We start from the raw sequence: 12,859 nt of genomic DNA, 5'->3' as shown, positions 1-12,859 counted from the left end.
TTTTGGTCACAAGGGAGCCAAAGACAGAGAACCAATCCAAGACTGGTCCAGTGCAAGATAAACACACACACACACACACATACATACATACATACATACACACACACACACACACACATACATACACACACACACACACACACACACACACACACACACACACACACACATACACACAAACACACACATACACACACACACACACACACACACACACACACACACACACACACACACACACACACACACACACATTCATAGGAGGTGTGACATCCCCACACTGGGCTAGTAATCAAGGAACCTAAATCCTCACCACTGATACTAGAGAGGGACATGCACTTGGAATGCAAATGGATAAACTCAGTATTTCCAGATGCAGAACTCCCTGCATCAAGCACAGGGACACAGCCCAGGGTCTGGGTGTCTCTATCTGTCTCTCCCCAGGTCCTTAGTACTGTGAAACCAGTGCTTCATGTCTCTGCCCCAAGTAGCTCACACACACACACACACACACACACACACACACACACACACACACACACACACACACACCTGGGAAAGACTGGCACAGATTACCTGCTCTACCAACTTTGCCCAGACTATAAGGTAGGTTCACTGCCACCAGTGAGTTACTATAAAGGGTATCCAATTATGCTGAGTAAAGTTAATATTAATACAAATGGTAATGTTGACCAAACAGCAAGGCTTTCAGGAGTGGCCATAGTTATCACCAAATAAATATATGCAAATACTCTCAAAGCTTCAATATTTTCTAAAAAGGACCAGCCACAATGAAAAGTTTAAATATATTTAATAACTAAATAATAAAAGAACAAGTAAATACTAAATATATATACACAGTAAACCACAGAGTTCAAATCACAGGAAATTTTGAAAAGAACATTGATGAACAGGCTCATACAAATAAAGAAAAACAATCTCTAAACTAAGCTTCACTATATTCCTGTCTGAATCAAGGAGAATTACCATTCCTAATAACTTACTTGATAGAGCAAGGCAGAATGCAATATGTGAGCAGCCTTTCTAGTCAGGTTCCCCAAAACAGAATACTCAATACTGAGAGATTACTCCCTGTAAAATATAATATCCAAGATGACTTGCAGAATTACCTCATCTGGTCACCTGACTCTAGGTTCTCATGGTATCCCCCTTTGAAGCTGAGACAGGAATTTAGCATAGACAGCTACAATACACATCTAAATGTTTATGGCAGTGCATGGGGCTTCCCCTCCTTTTATTGAGCTAATAAACAAAGACTTCTTCCAGGCACACCATCTCTGGTCATATTCAGCACTGTGGGATGCCATTTTAATGGTTTAACAGCTCATTTACATTTCCATTATTTTTCTTAAAGTAAGCTAGCTGATTAACCTCTGCTGTCCCAGTATCCTCTATTAAAACATGTACATTTAATTCAGTTACAATAATACATGTACATTTCTTTTCATTCCAGTAGGGTGCACTGTTGATACATTTTAACAAAAGCAAACCTCACAAATACATTTGCAGCACAAGCATCTCTACAAACCAGTTTGATATACAAAAAACATATAATTATTTGCAAAATTCCAGTTAGTGGTGCTGGCACAAGTCATACATCCACCGACTTACTTCACTGCCCTACTTCTCCTGGCATGGCTGGCAGTACCTCCTATCTTCATAGGAGATTACTAGGCTAATGGCCTTTACAAGCCTAGCCATGTAAAAAACCCATGTACCTAATTGACCATAGTTTTATTGTTAGCAGAGCAATTCTGTGATTAGCACTGACTACCCCTGTCCATGAGGGACATAGGTGACACCACCGGGGTAAATTTGCATTCACCCATTCAACTGTCAGGGTAGTACTTAAATAGGGTCATTGAGGGGCTCTGCTTTAAGTGAAGTGGGAGCTTATTCCAGAGAAGTGGTAGTCTCTAGGAGATGTATCTGAACAACATGTTTTTGTTAATGTCACAGGCTAGCTGAGATCCCTAGAGTGAGTGACTGTTGTCCTGTTTGATGCGGATGTGCAGTATTTCCATTAGTGCAGATTCAGAGACTACTGTGTAAGCCAGGCACAGGTCATCTCTCAGCAGTCTGTATGACTGAAAGCCCTGTATGTGCAGGGTATTTACACAGTACAGTGATAGGACTTTCAGCCTTTTCATGTAAGTCACGTTTTGGAGGCCCTGTATTCTCTTGGTTAGAAATCTCTGTGGTCTCACCAGTTGCAGCAGGTGTCTGGTGAGATGCATACAGAAGAGAGCATTGTACTCAATTAGTGGTCTGATAAGGATCGAGTACAATGGAGTTATAACCTTCTTAGTCTTGGATGTGATGCCCGTATTTATGAAATGCACAATGTTAAAGGCTTTTCCTATTGCTATGGACACATGGTGATCAAAGTTTAGATTGCTATCAGTCTGTGTTCCCAAGTCTCACCCCACTGGGTTTCAGCTTAGAGGAGTGCTGTCTGTATCACATTTAGCAGGGGCTACATCTTTGCCAAAGGGGAAAATGAGGCTTTTTTTGCATTTAGTTTTAGTCTGTGACTTTGGAATCAATCATTTGTCTACATCAGTTCTTTCTGTAATATATTTACATCATTGGGGGACTCGATTATTGTGCCCAGTTTGCAGTCATCTACAAAGTTGATAAGCCACAGGCCATATACTTTCACCTGGACCTCAGAGAAATAGATTCCAAACAGTAGAGGGCCCAGCACAGTTGTGGTACCCCACTGGTAACTGGTCTACCAGTGGAGGTGAACTCCTCAACTTTGACAGTGTGTGTTCTGTCGATGAGCCAGTTGGCTACGCATCTAGTGAAATGTGAGTTAATCCCCAGTTGGGAGAGTTTCTCAGTGATTCCTGAGTGGGGGTTTGTGTCAAAAGCCTTGGCTAAATCAAGATAGGTGGCATGTACTGCTTTGCCCTCAACCAGGGCTTCTGTGACATTCTCAAAGAAGTCCACCAGGTTTAATAAGGAAGATCTACCCTTAACAAAATCTGACTGTCAAGAGTTTGAAGGTCACCTGTGTCCTTGTTGATAAAGGTCCATGATGATTCTTTCCATGGCCTTGTAGATAAGGCTGGTTAGGCTTATGGGTCGATAGTTTCCTAGGTTGGTTGATAGACCCCCTTTGTGCAAGGGGATTATTGTTGCTGTCCTCCACTCTGCCAGAACAAAGCCAATTCTCAAGCTATGATTAAAGAGTGTGCCAAATGGTTCCAGTAGGTCTTGTTGTACATTGTTTAGTAAGCGACCTGGGATGTGATCTGGTCCCATTGAGGCTGTGTTTTTGGCCTTGTCGAGCACTTGTATAACTTGCTGTTTGGAGATACTTGATAGAGAACTGGTGTTAGGATTGCTTTGAGGTATGGCTGGTGGGGACAGAGGTGGGTGACTTTATTGCCAGATCTGCCAGCTAGCAGGATGGCAATTTCCTCAGGTTCAGTGCGAGTGGTATTGTCCACTATACGTTCAGCACACAGCTGGGCATTCCCTTTTAGTTTTGGACATATTACAAGAGAGAAGGGAAAAGTAGAACGTAACATCAGCGGCCTGTCTGAGAGGTAACAATATTGACAACTGCATTATTATATAATGATCTGTCTGAAATAAGACTATTTGGTGGATGATAAGAGCATTTGCTTGCAGACATATCAATAACTGTGAAAAGCCAATATGAATTATAATAAATAGAACAGAGCACAGTTTCTGGAATACTTAGGCTCCTGCATGGTAAGGAGTGATACAAGCATTTTGTAACATTATTTACTGTGAAAGTGCTATTCAGATGACATGAATAAGAAGAGAGATGAGTGAACACATTTACTGACACACCACGCAGGCAGTTCTGTCTGATGTCTATGCATTGATGACTAATTAACTAAACCTTGCAGGGCAGGAGATGTGATGGATGCTGTGGCTTACTGAGGGAAGGGAAATGGGAGGAGTAACTTGGAGAATTAACTGAAGCACTCAAAAGTAGTATCTGCCAAAAAAGTTATTTTTTTTACTCCATTTCTGTTTTTTTTCAGAAAAAGTGCTCTAGGAGTCGAAAACCAAATACCAATGGCAGAAAAAGTTTTCCCCTTTTCCCATTTGTGCAACGGCAGAAAATATTTTCTCATCTTTCTCATTTCTGGAGGGTCCTTGATCTTTAGGCTACACAACATGGATATATCAAAGACAGCAGTGATGAAAGTAATCTTTAACAGGTTCCTCGAAATCACATAACCGCATCTAGGCATGTCTTCTTTTTTTAATGTCTGTGCCTGTCCCATATTTGTCCAAAGCCCTAGACTCTCTATTACAAGGGTGGAGAGATGAGCTCTCATCAGCAAGTTCCTTTTTAGTGGTTTCCGCTAGTACCATGGCATCCACTGCAGGGCCCTTGCTCAGTGAGCACAGTCTTTAGAGGCAACTAAGTACTTATGATTTTTGTGGGGATCAGTTCTGCCACATCCGGTTCCTGCCATGTCCACTGAGACATCAAGTCAATCATTTCGTCATCCGGGGAAACCACCCAGGAAGTAGCTGAGCTGGTTGCCAAAAGCCTTGTGGAAAACCAGTTCCTACTGAGAATGGCCTTTAGAAGACCAACCCTCCTTTTTCTCTGAAAAGTTTGAGAATGTCTCCAAAGGAAGCATCTTCAAGGGGCGATCTGGAGAACCCCTACCCTTCATAGAAATATGTATCCTCTGTTAAAGACTTCTGTGGAGAGTCAACATGCCTCCACTTACACTTAGATGTCAGAGGAGATTCCACAGGGCTTTGTTCCAGGGAAGACTCTGATGTCAGAGGGAAGTCCTGAATGAGAACTTTCTTGAGAATAGTGTGGACTGGCTACCTCAATGGTATATAATTAGCAAGCTTGGGATACAGGCCTGACAGTTGTGAAGCAGATGAAGCTGTGTGGAGCATAGATGTCTGAAGAGACTTGGTGAGGGCTCTGTACTGCCTCAAATGTAGAAACCAAAGGAGAAACCAAAACTGTGCCAGTAATAGCCAAAGTTGCTGCATCAAGATGGCCACGGGTATCTCTCTAACCCCGCCTTAAAAAACGAAGTCACAGCCAATCTCTCCAATGCCTAAGCTCTGAGGCAAAGAGACGGCTATGAAAATTTTGTAGTCAAATCCCTACCCCCAGACTCAGCACCAGAGCTTCTGTTCTAAGAACTGTCTGGCTCTGATGAAATTGGGGCCATCTGAATCAAAAAAAGGAGCCGGAGTCTAAGAGGTCCACAACTTCAGATCCAAGGCATATAATCCTGGCAATCTCTGATTGAAGGCTTCAGAAACTGGAGGATAGTTTATTTGTTATCTCAGCAATTAGTTAATATTTCTGGATGCTTTTTTCATAGAATGTGTAACATCATTAGGAAAAAAACATTTGTAAGAGGCACTGCAGAACAGTATGTAATACTAGTATGGACACCTCTCAAAATTAGTACTTCTTCTCTGTTCTTCCATTCTAAGTGAATGGAACTGAGATGTGACAGTGCATCCATGGACATTATAATCTCAACAACTCTGCCATCACGGTGCACTATGGTGAAATTTTAGCTTTAGAAGAATGCAAGCTCTGATTAGGAAGTCTGCCCCAGAAGGACACTGATGGTTACAAATGGATGAAAATTAGTAGTGAATACTACTTTCTGATGAATACAGGTTTGCAATGTGTAGAAATTCAAGAAAATATTTTTTTCCTGTAATGGTCTTTAAATTAGGAGGAAGCACAGATACAGTAAAAGCAGCTGAATAAAGTGCAATTTTTTTTAAGCAAGTGAGAAGGGAGGAAACAAGATAATTTGTGTTAGGAGAGTAAGGGGTGAGCCTTCCCAATGGATCTCTCTGTACTAACTAGAATGAGCTGATGAAATGGGTCTGGAGAGGTGTTCAAATTCAGATTAATAGTAGGGGCGGGCAATTCAAAAGACACCAAGTTTAAGAGTACAACAACAGATGGATGGGCGAATGGGAAAAATCAAATGCAGACAGAGATCAGCAGTAGGCAGTCAGAAAACAGCAAGCAAAGAGAAATAAGCAGCACACGCTGTGCACACCACAGCTATGAAAAGTCTAAAGCAATTGCTAATTCATGTGCTGGCATGACTTTGGATGTGGAAGGAAACCAAAGACTGTGGTGAAAACAGTACTAGCACATGCTGGACATGCACAGAAAGCACCCCAGCTGTTTGGCATCAGAGGGAAGAGACAGCTCCCTGTTTCTTTCTCCAAGAGGAACTGCTTCCCACTGAGTTCAGCAGATGAGGCAAGTGTTTGGTTTTGTTACACCCTCTCAGTTAGCTCCTTTGTTCCCACTTCTCTACAGGAGCCAGTGAAAAACATGTGGAGCAGTCTGGACCCCCTTATTCAGTGGGGTAGGAGACACTTATTCTTTTCCTGAAATAGGGAGGGCTCTGTTCTTCCCTTCCCCTCATCTTTAGGCTTCCATTTGTGTGGGTCTTTGTTTCTAGTCCCCCCCCCTGCTTCTCCTCAGCAGAAAGCTCTAATGAGATGGCTGTCCTCTTTCCTGGGTAAAAGGTGGATTGTATTCTCTCTCAGTCTCTATGCTCCCCACTCCAGTTTTGGATGAAGTGTATGGCAGTCTCCACCTCAAAGTCATTGTGGATGTCAATGAGTGTTCAACACCTAGTAGGAGAAGACCTGTGACTGTATTCTGTCCTTGGGGTGCTGGCTGCAAGTTGTTTGCCTTCTAATTTGAAGTCATGGGGTTTCCAGTGAAATGCCTCTAGTATCACTAGCAGAGGTCATTTGCATGTACCTCCTCTGTCTCTTTTCTAGTCTGGGTTCCTTCACTTCCCCTTCCATTTGGGAGGTCATTCTCATACCTGCTTTTGTTTGGGAGTTGCATGAGCTCTGCAATCCTATACAGTCATCCTGTTGTGCTCCCCTTTGCTTGTGATGCTTTAGCATCTAGCACTGCAGATCAGCTAAGACTGTAATTGTTGATGGTGGCCAGGAGTCTGCCCTTCCCATATTCATATCCTTCAGTGATTGGTATGAGGTTGAGGCCCATGTTTCAAAAGGGTTTTAAAAATGTGTCAGAACTCCCCCCAGGTTTTAAGGCTGCATATTAGATTTTCTTTAGTTTTATGGTCCTTTGGGTGGTGCTTCAAACCCTGTCACTTGAGAGGCTTGGCAGTGGGCCTTCCTTACCTCCTTCCTGGTACAGCAGGTGATCATTTAGTCCCTGGTGAAGTAAGAGTCTTGATTTGGCCCAGTGCCCTTGCATGGAGTACTTATTCATCCAGGGACTATATTTATGGTATGGGTTCCCTACATCTTTTCTTATCCTCCTGGGTGAAATTCTATGGTGGTCCCACCAGTGCTGCCCCTCTGGAAAGTTGTTGGAGGAAATGAACCTTGAACCAGTTCAGTGACAGTCCTTGTGATGGAAGCACCACGGAGGCTGTCATGCCTGTTCTGTGGTGTTTATGATTTGCTTAGCTTCCTGCTATGGCAAGTGATCAGCAGAGAGGATATTTTTTAAGTTGACAGGTCCCTGCTTTGGGTTTCCATTCCTAGAATTTTCATGTTATTGGTGTCTATTCAAGGACTTTATTTACTAGCCCTCAGCCCTAATGGGGCCATTGGGTATGGATTACTCTGTGTGGTAGTGGGAACCCATCATTTGTCTTGCAAGGGATATCAGTATGCCACCCCCCCCCTTTCTTGAGGAATGCTTAATCTCCATTTGGTTTGTAGATGAGGTCTCTGTCTCTCCGGTCATGCCAACTTCTTGCAAGATCATGCAGGTAAAATTAGGGATTATTTGTGTTTAAGTGAAATTAGTTTTGTATTTGCATACTATACTACTTGCTACTCCCTAGCTCAGCTTGTGGTGAGTATCTGGTGTGTTCAGTATTCCTATTATTGGATGTCACCAGTCAAGAGCCAGAAGTGTTCCTATCCTTAATTCTCAGTGAGAGCACAGAGACTCGGTATCATCTGGGTTGCATGCTGTATGATGAGAGCCACTGTCTATTTTCTCATGGAAAATCTTCCATTTTTTTTTTTGAGATATGAACTTCCTAGGTGACAGACATGCCTGCTTACTCCAGGGTTTTGGTCCTATGATTTCGGAATTCACCTGAGTATAACTTTCTTTCTAGTGGATCTGCTTCCTCTGGGTGGCCCATACCCTCCTACAAGCAGGTCAGGAGGGTATGTGTATGCCTACCTCATTGTAGACCTCTCCTAATGTTTTCTTCCCCCTTACTGGTGATCTTCATCTTTGTATAGGTACATGTCCTGATACTATTTGAGAGTGTGAACTGGGAGAATAAAGGAAGTGCTTCTCTATTCCAAGGCTAGTGTGATCTTTGTGGGATTGCTCCTACCCCAGGGGCAAATAGTCTGTAGTGCAATAGAGGCCTATTCATCTCCCAGACCCTTGATAGTGGTGAGTTAGTACCTAACTTCAGTCTTTGATATGGATGGGGAATTAGGTTGTCTTTGCCACTGGGCTTTGGCTTGCTAGACTGGGCTGTGCTTTATCTACTTCTGGATAGAGTAGCTACTTCCACGTATTCTGGGTCTGCACTTATATGGCTTGACCACCACAACCCCCATTTGGCTCTGGTGCCGCTATTCCAAACAGTCTTCCTTGCTGCAGCTTTCAAATCAGTCCCTTGAGTTAGGTATTCCCCATTACTCATCCTTCTCTCTGTTCCTGTTACATTTTTCTGTCTCCTTTCATCCAGATGGTTTCACTGCTTGGAAATCAATGTAGACCCATCAAGGAGGATATTTGAAGTTATACCCAGCAGATGTATCCTTACCATATTCATTGGTCTATGAAGCTGGTCAAACATTGTATGACACACAGGAGACTGTCCACGTGCATTTAACCATTGACAAGACCTCTATTCAAATCATAGCCAACTACAGGTCCCCAACTTTTACTCAAGATGCCCACTCCACCTATCTGGACCTCTTTAAATCCATCAAGATTCAACCCTTTACCCTGATCCTGGGTGACTTTAATTATTCACCCATAGAGTGGAAGAACTACTCATGCCAAAACACAAATGCCCAGAGATTCCTTGATTTCATCAATGCAAATGCCTTGGACCAGCTGGTTGACACCCACACAAGAGGGGATAATATCTTGGACTTGCTATTAACTAACATGAGTAACCACTGCAGCATCCCTACAGTGTCATCCTCCCTGGTAAGATCTGACCACAAAGTGGTCACTTTCAAAGTCACCATCTCCCCAGATTGGGGGGGGGGGGTCTGGCCCAGCTTGGGACAAACAAAAAAACTTCTCCAAAGCTGATTACAACTCCTGAGGGAAGATATAAACAGATTCACAGCCCCCTCCTCTCCATAGGAATTGTCACATATGTCCAAACCTACACCAAAGTACTGTACGAACATTACATAGCTCCATGGAATCAGGAATGCCCAACAGGACAAAATCCTCCTCCTCAAGGAAGAGTAAACCTGTTTGGTGGACATCTGTAATAAAAAAACTCCATAATAAAAGGAAAATAAATTGCTAAAATTGCTGTCCAGGTCCAAGAAGGAGCAGGTGCCTAAACTGGAAGTAATCTTTCCTTAGCCTGAACAAGCGAATAAGAGCACTAGTGAAATCCTCCAATGCAAACTTCTACTCCAAACTGGCCACATCTACTAAAGACAGTCATAAGGCCTTCACATATGTCCACAATTTCAAAGGAAGCACTCAGATCTGCTCAGAACTGGTGGTCAAAGACACCACATCCACAAAAGCTGTAGATATAGCCAACCTGCTGGCAGACTGATTCAGTAAAGACTTCACCCCTCTGTCCCCTCTTCAGTAAATCAGGACATCTCCAGCACCTGCTCCCCTCCCCTTATCTCTAGGTACCAAGCCATCGCTGCCCTCTCAAAGGCAAAAAATACATCCTCCATGGGACCGTATAACATCCCAGGATGCATCCTACATGAACTCAGGCAGGAACTTGCAGCACCATTAGGCACCCTGTTAAACCAAAGCCTGAGTACTAGCTTTGTCCCAGCCAAGTGGAGGATAGCCACTGTCATCCCTCTGCACAAAGGTGGAGTGTCCACTGATGCAGAAAATTATAGACCCATCAGCCTAACTAGCCTGATCTGCAAGGCCATGGAAAGGATTATCATGGACATCATTAATAAAGACATTGGCAACCTCCAAACACTCGATCCTACACAGTTTGGTTTTGTCAAGGGGAGGTCATGCCTGTTAAATTTGGTTCACTTCTTTGAGACAGTTACCAAAGCCATGGATGAGGAGAAGACGGTGCACACTGCCTACCTTGACCTGGCCAAAGCCTTTGATACTATTCCTCGCTTGGTTATAATAGATAAACTCTCTCAACTAGGCATCGATCCATATGTTACCAGATGGGCAACAAACTGGCTCACTGATTGAATCCACCTAGTCAAAATAGGGGGAAGCCACCTAAAGCAGTAGACCTATAATGAGCGATGTACCCCAGGGATCAGTCTTGAGGCCTCTGTTGTTTGGGATATACTTTTCTGAGGTGCAGGTCAAAACCAGTGGACTATGGCTGACCAGGTTTGCAAATGACTGCAAGCTAGGTGCTGACATGAATTTCCCTAGTGTTATGGGCATCCTCCAAGAGGGTCTCACCCAAACAAATGACTGGTGCCAGAAACATGGCCGCAAACTGAATGCTGAAAAATCCATCATCATCTCCTTTGGATAGAGTGACATCCCCACACATTATCACATTAATAACAAAGCCCTAAGTATGCAATCAGTCGTGACGGACTTGGGCACCCAGGTTGATAACAGACTGACTTTTGATCACCATATTGCCTCTTCTGTACGGAAAGCTTTCTACATGGCCCACCTCATTAGTAAGGGTATCTCATCCAGTGACAAGGAGGTCATAACATCCCTTTACTCTTCTCTTATAAGACCCATTCTTGAGTACAATTCCCCTTTTAGCATGTACCTCACAAAGCACATGCAGCAGCTGGAAAGATCACAGAGGTTCCTCACCTGGAGAATCCAGGACCTCAAACATTTACCCTACACAGATAGGCTAAAATCCCTGTCCCTCTACTCAATCTTATACAAACTCCTCACAGGTGACCTCTGTCTGGCATGCAAAGCAATCTCAGACCCCGCCTTGATGGGACTGCTGCATATCTGTAAGTCAAGCTCCACTCGAGTAACCCGGAGTCGCGACCTTAACCTGGTCTGTGATATCAATAGGACTTGTTTACGGGGACAGATTTTTGTCCCAGAGATTCCCCCCTTCTATGGAATAAAGACTCCCTCTCAATGGCAAGCAGAGTACTTCATTAATCCTTTTTAAGCACAACCTGGATAACTGGATGGTGAACAGAAAATACACCACTGGGATTCCACCTGTGTCCCTGCTGGACAGGGGCATCTGGTGCTGACTTTTCAAAACATGGGCTAAATTCTTGGCTAGGCTTGTAATGTAATGGATCAGGACTGTTCAGCATCCCTCCCCTGTAGATGTATGGTTCCTCCAGCTAATCTTGGATTCTGCACTTCCATATCAGATAGGCAGATGCTTTCTTTTTATATCACTTATGAAACAATGAGAGTGCCAAATCTTTGGTGGTGTTCCTGACATGCAGGTGGGAGCTAACCATTAACATGAGGATAAAATGGCCAGTGTAAGGAAAAATGTATCGCCATGTGTGCATGTCTGTCCTTGAGCTAGGAAACTTAAAAAAAAAAATAAAAAAATAAAAGAGGCCAACTGCTGATTACTTGAGAGGACAAATTCAGCTACACCACCCATCAGGGAGTGTTCTCTACAGATCAGTGCATCTCTTCTTCTCTTTTTGCAAGTGCTGTACATATTCTAGGGGAAATTAAGCTGTCTTTTTTAATTAATTTATTTTTAGTTTTTACCTTTCACCTTCACTGATGACCCACAGTTTGCTCCCCCTTTGTCTCTCTTTTAATCTGCCAGGAAAACTGACATCATATAGTGGCCAAGGAAATTATTTTTTTTTTTAATTTCATGCAGGAAGAGCAACTTGAAGAGGGGAACAACCCCTTCACACATTGCCTTAATGCAGGAGGACAAGGCATACAGTGATACTATGCATGTCACACCGTGTCCTGTGCATGTAGCCACAGTGTTTCAGTTCTGCACCTTCTGCTAACATGTAGCATGCACAACCTTGGGAGCTTCACCTTCCAATCTCCACTAGAAAGTGCCTCACCTGTGGCAAAAGCTTATAACTTCCATTAAGGCTGGAGAGCTGGTTTTGGCCATTCAAGTCTCACCCTGTAGCTAACTTCTCCATTTTCCAGGTCTGATGCATGAACCCAGGTCATCCCTTCTGCATCACGTAATCAGCCCTAGATAGAAATGCCTTACAGACAAGCTGAGTATAAACTTGATTTAGAGTCCATCTTCAGGGAGTATGATTGCCAGTGTACAGCCTCTTCCTGCCCCTGATAGATGCCGTGTCTAGGAGATTTTCTTCCCCTGATTATCCTGTGATGAGGTTGGCCAAATGACTCTGATTTCTCCGTGGCTAGGAAGAATCCTTTGACATGTTTCTGTCAAAACGTAATTACAAATCTGTTGCTGAGTTAGAGATCAAAGAAAGCAATCTAGAATCTCATCGTACCCTTATGGCCAAGACAGCCATGACTTCACTCTTCATTTTCCGTGTGCATTCAGGAGGCTTCTAGTTGACTCCACAGGACTGTTTTTGTAATGGTTCTCCCTATCTGTTCCTCTTAGTGCCATTTGTTCCTTCTATCGCGTACCTCATATACACACCCTGAATCCCTCAATTGCTTCTTCCAGGCTGCCCCTTACATAACCTATTGCTA

The 12,859-nt window shown here is 43.4% G+C and overlaps 1 protein-coding gene across 1 annotated transcript in view; it reads left to right on the top strand.

Moving 5' to 3' along the window:
- OSCP1 (organic solute carrier partner 1) overlaps positions 1-12,859 on the top strand; it is a 789,745-nt gene that overhangs the window by 772,197 nt on the left and 4,689 nt on the right. The gene's annotated exons all lie outside the window — the stretch shown is intronic.

This window comes from Protopterus annectens, chromosome 1.part1 (genome assembly GCF_019279795.1).
Source record: "Protopterus annectens isolate FY-2018-M chromosome 1.part1, PAN1.0, whole genome shotgun sequence".
Classification (NCBI taxonomy): Eukaryota; Metazoa; Chordata; order Ceratodontiformes; family Protopteridae; genus Protopterus; species Protopterus annectens.
Note: the sequence above shows the minus strand (reverse complement) of the source record. Positions and strands in the feature narration are given on the sequence as shown.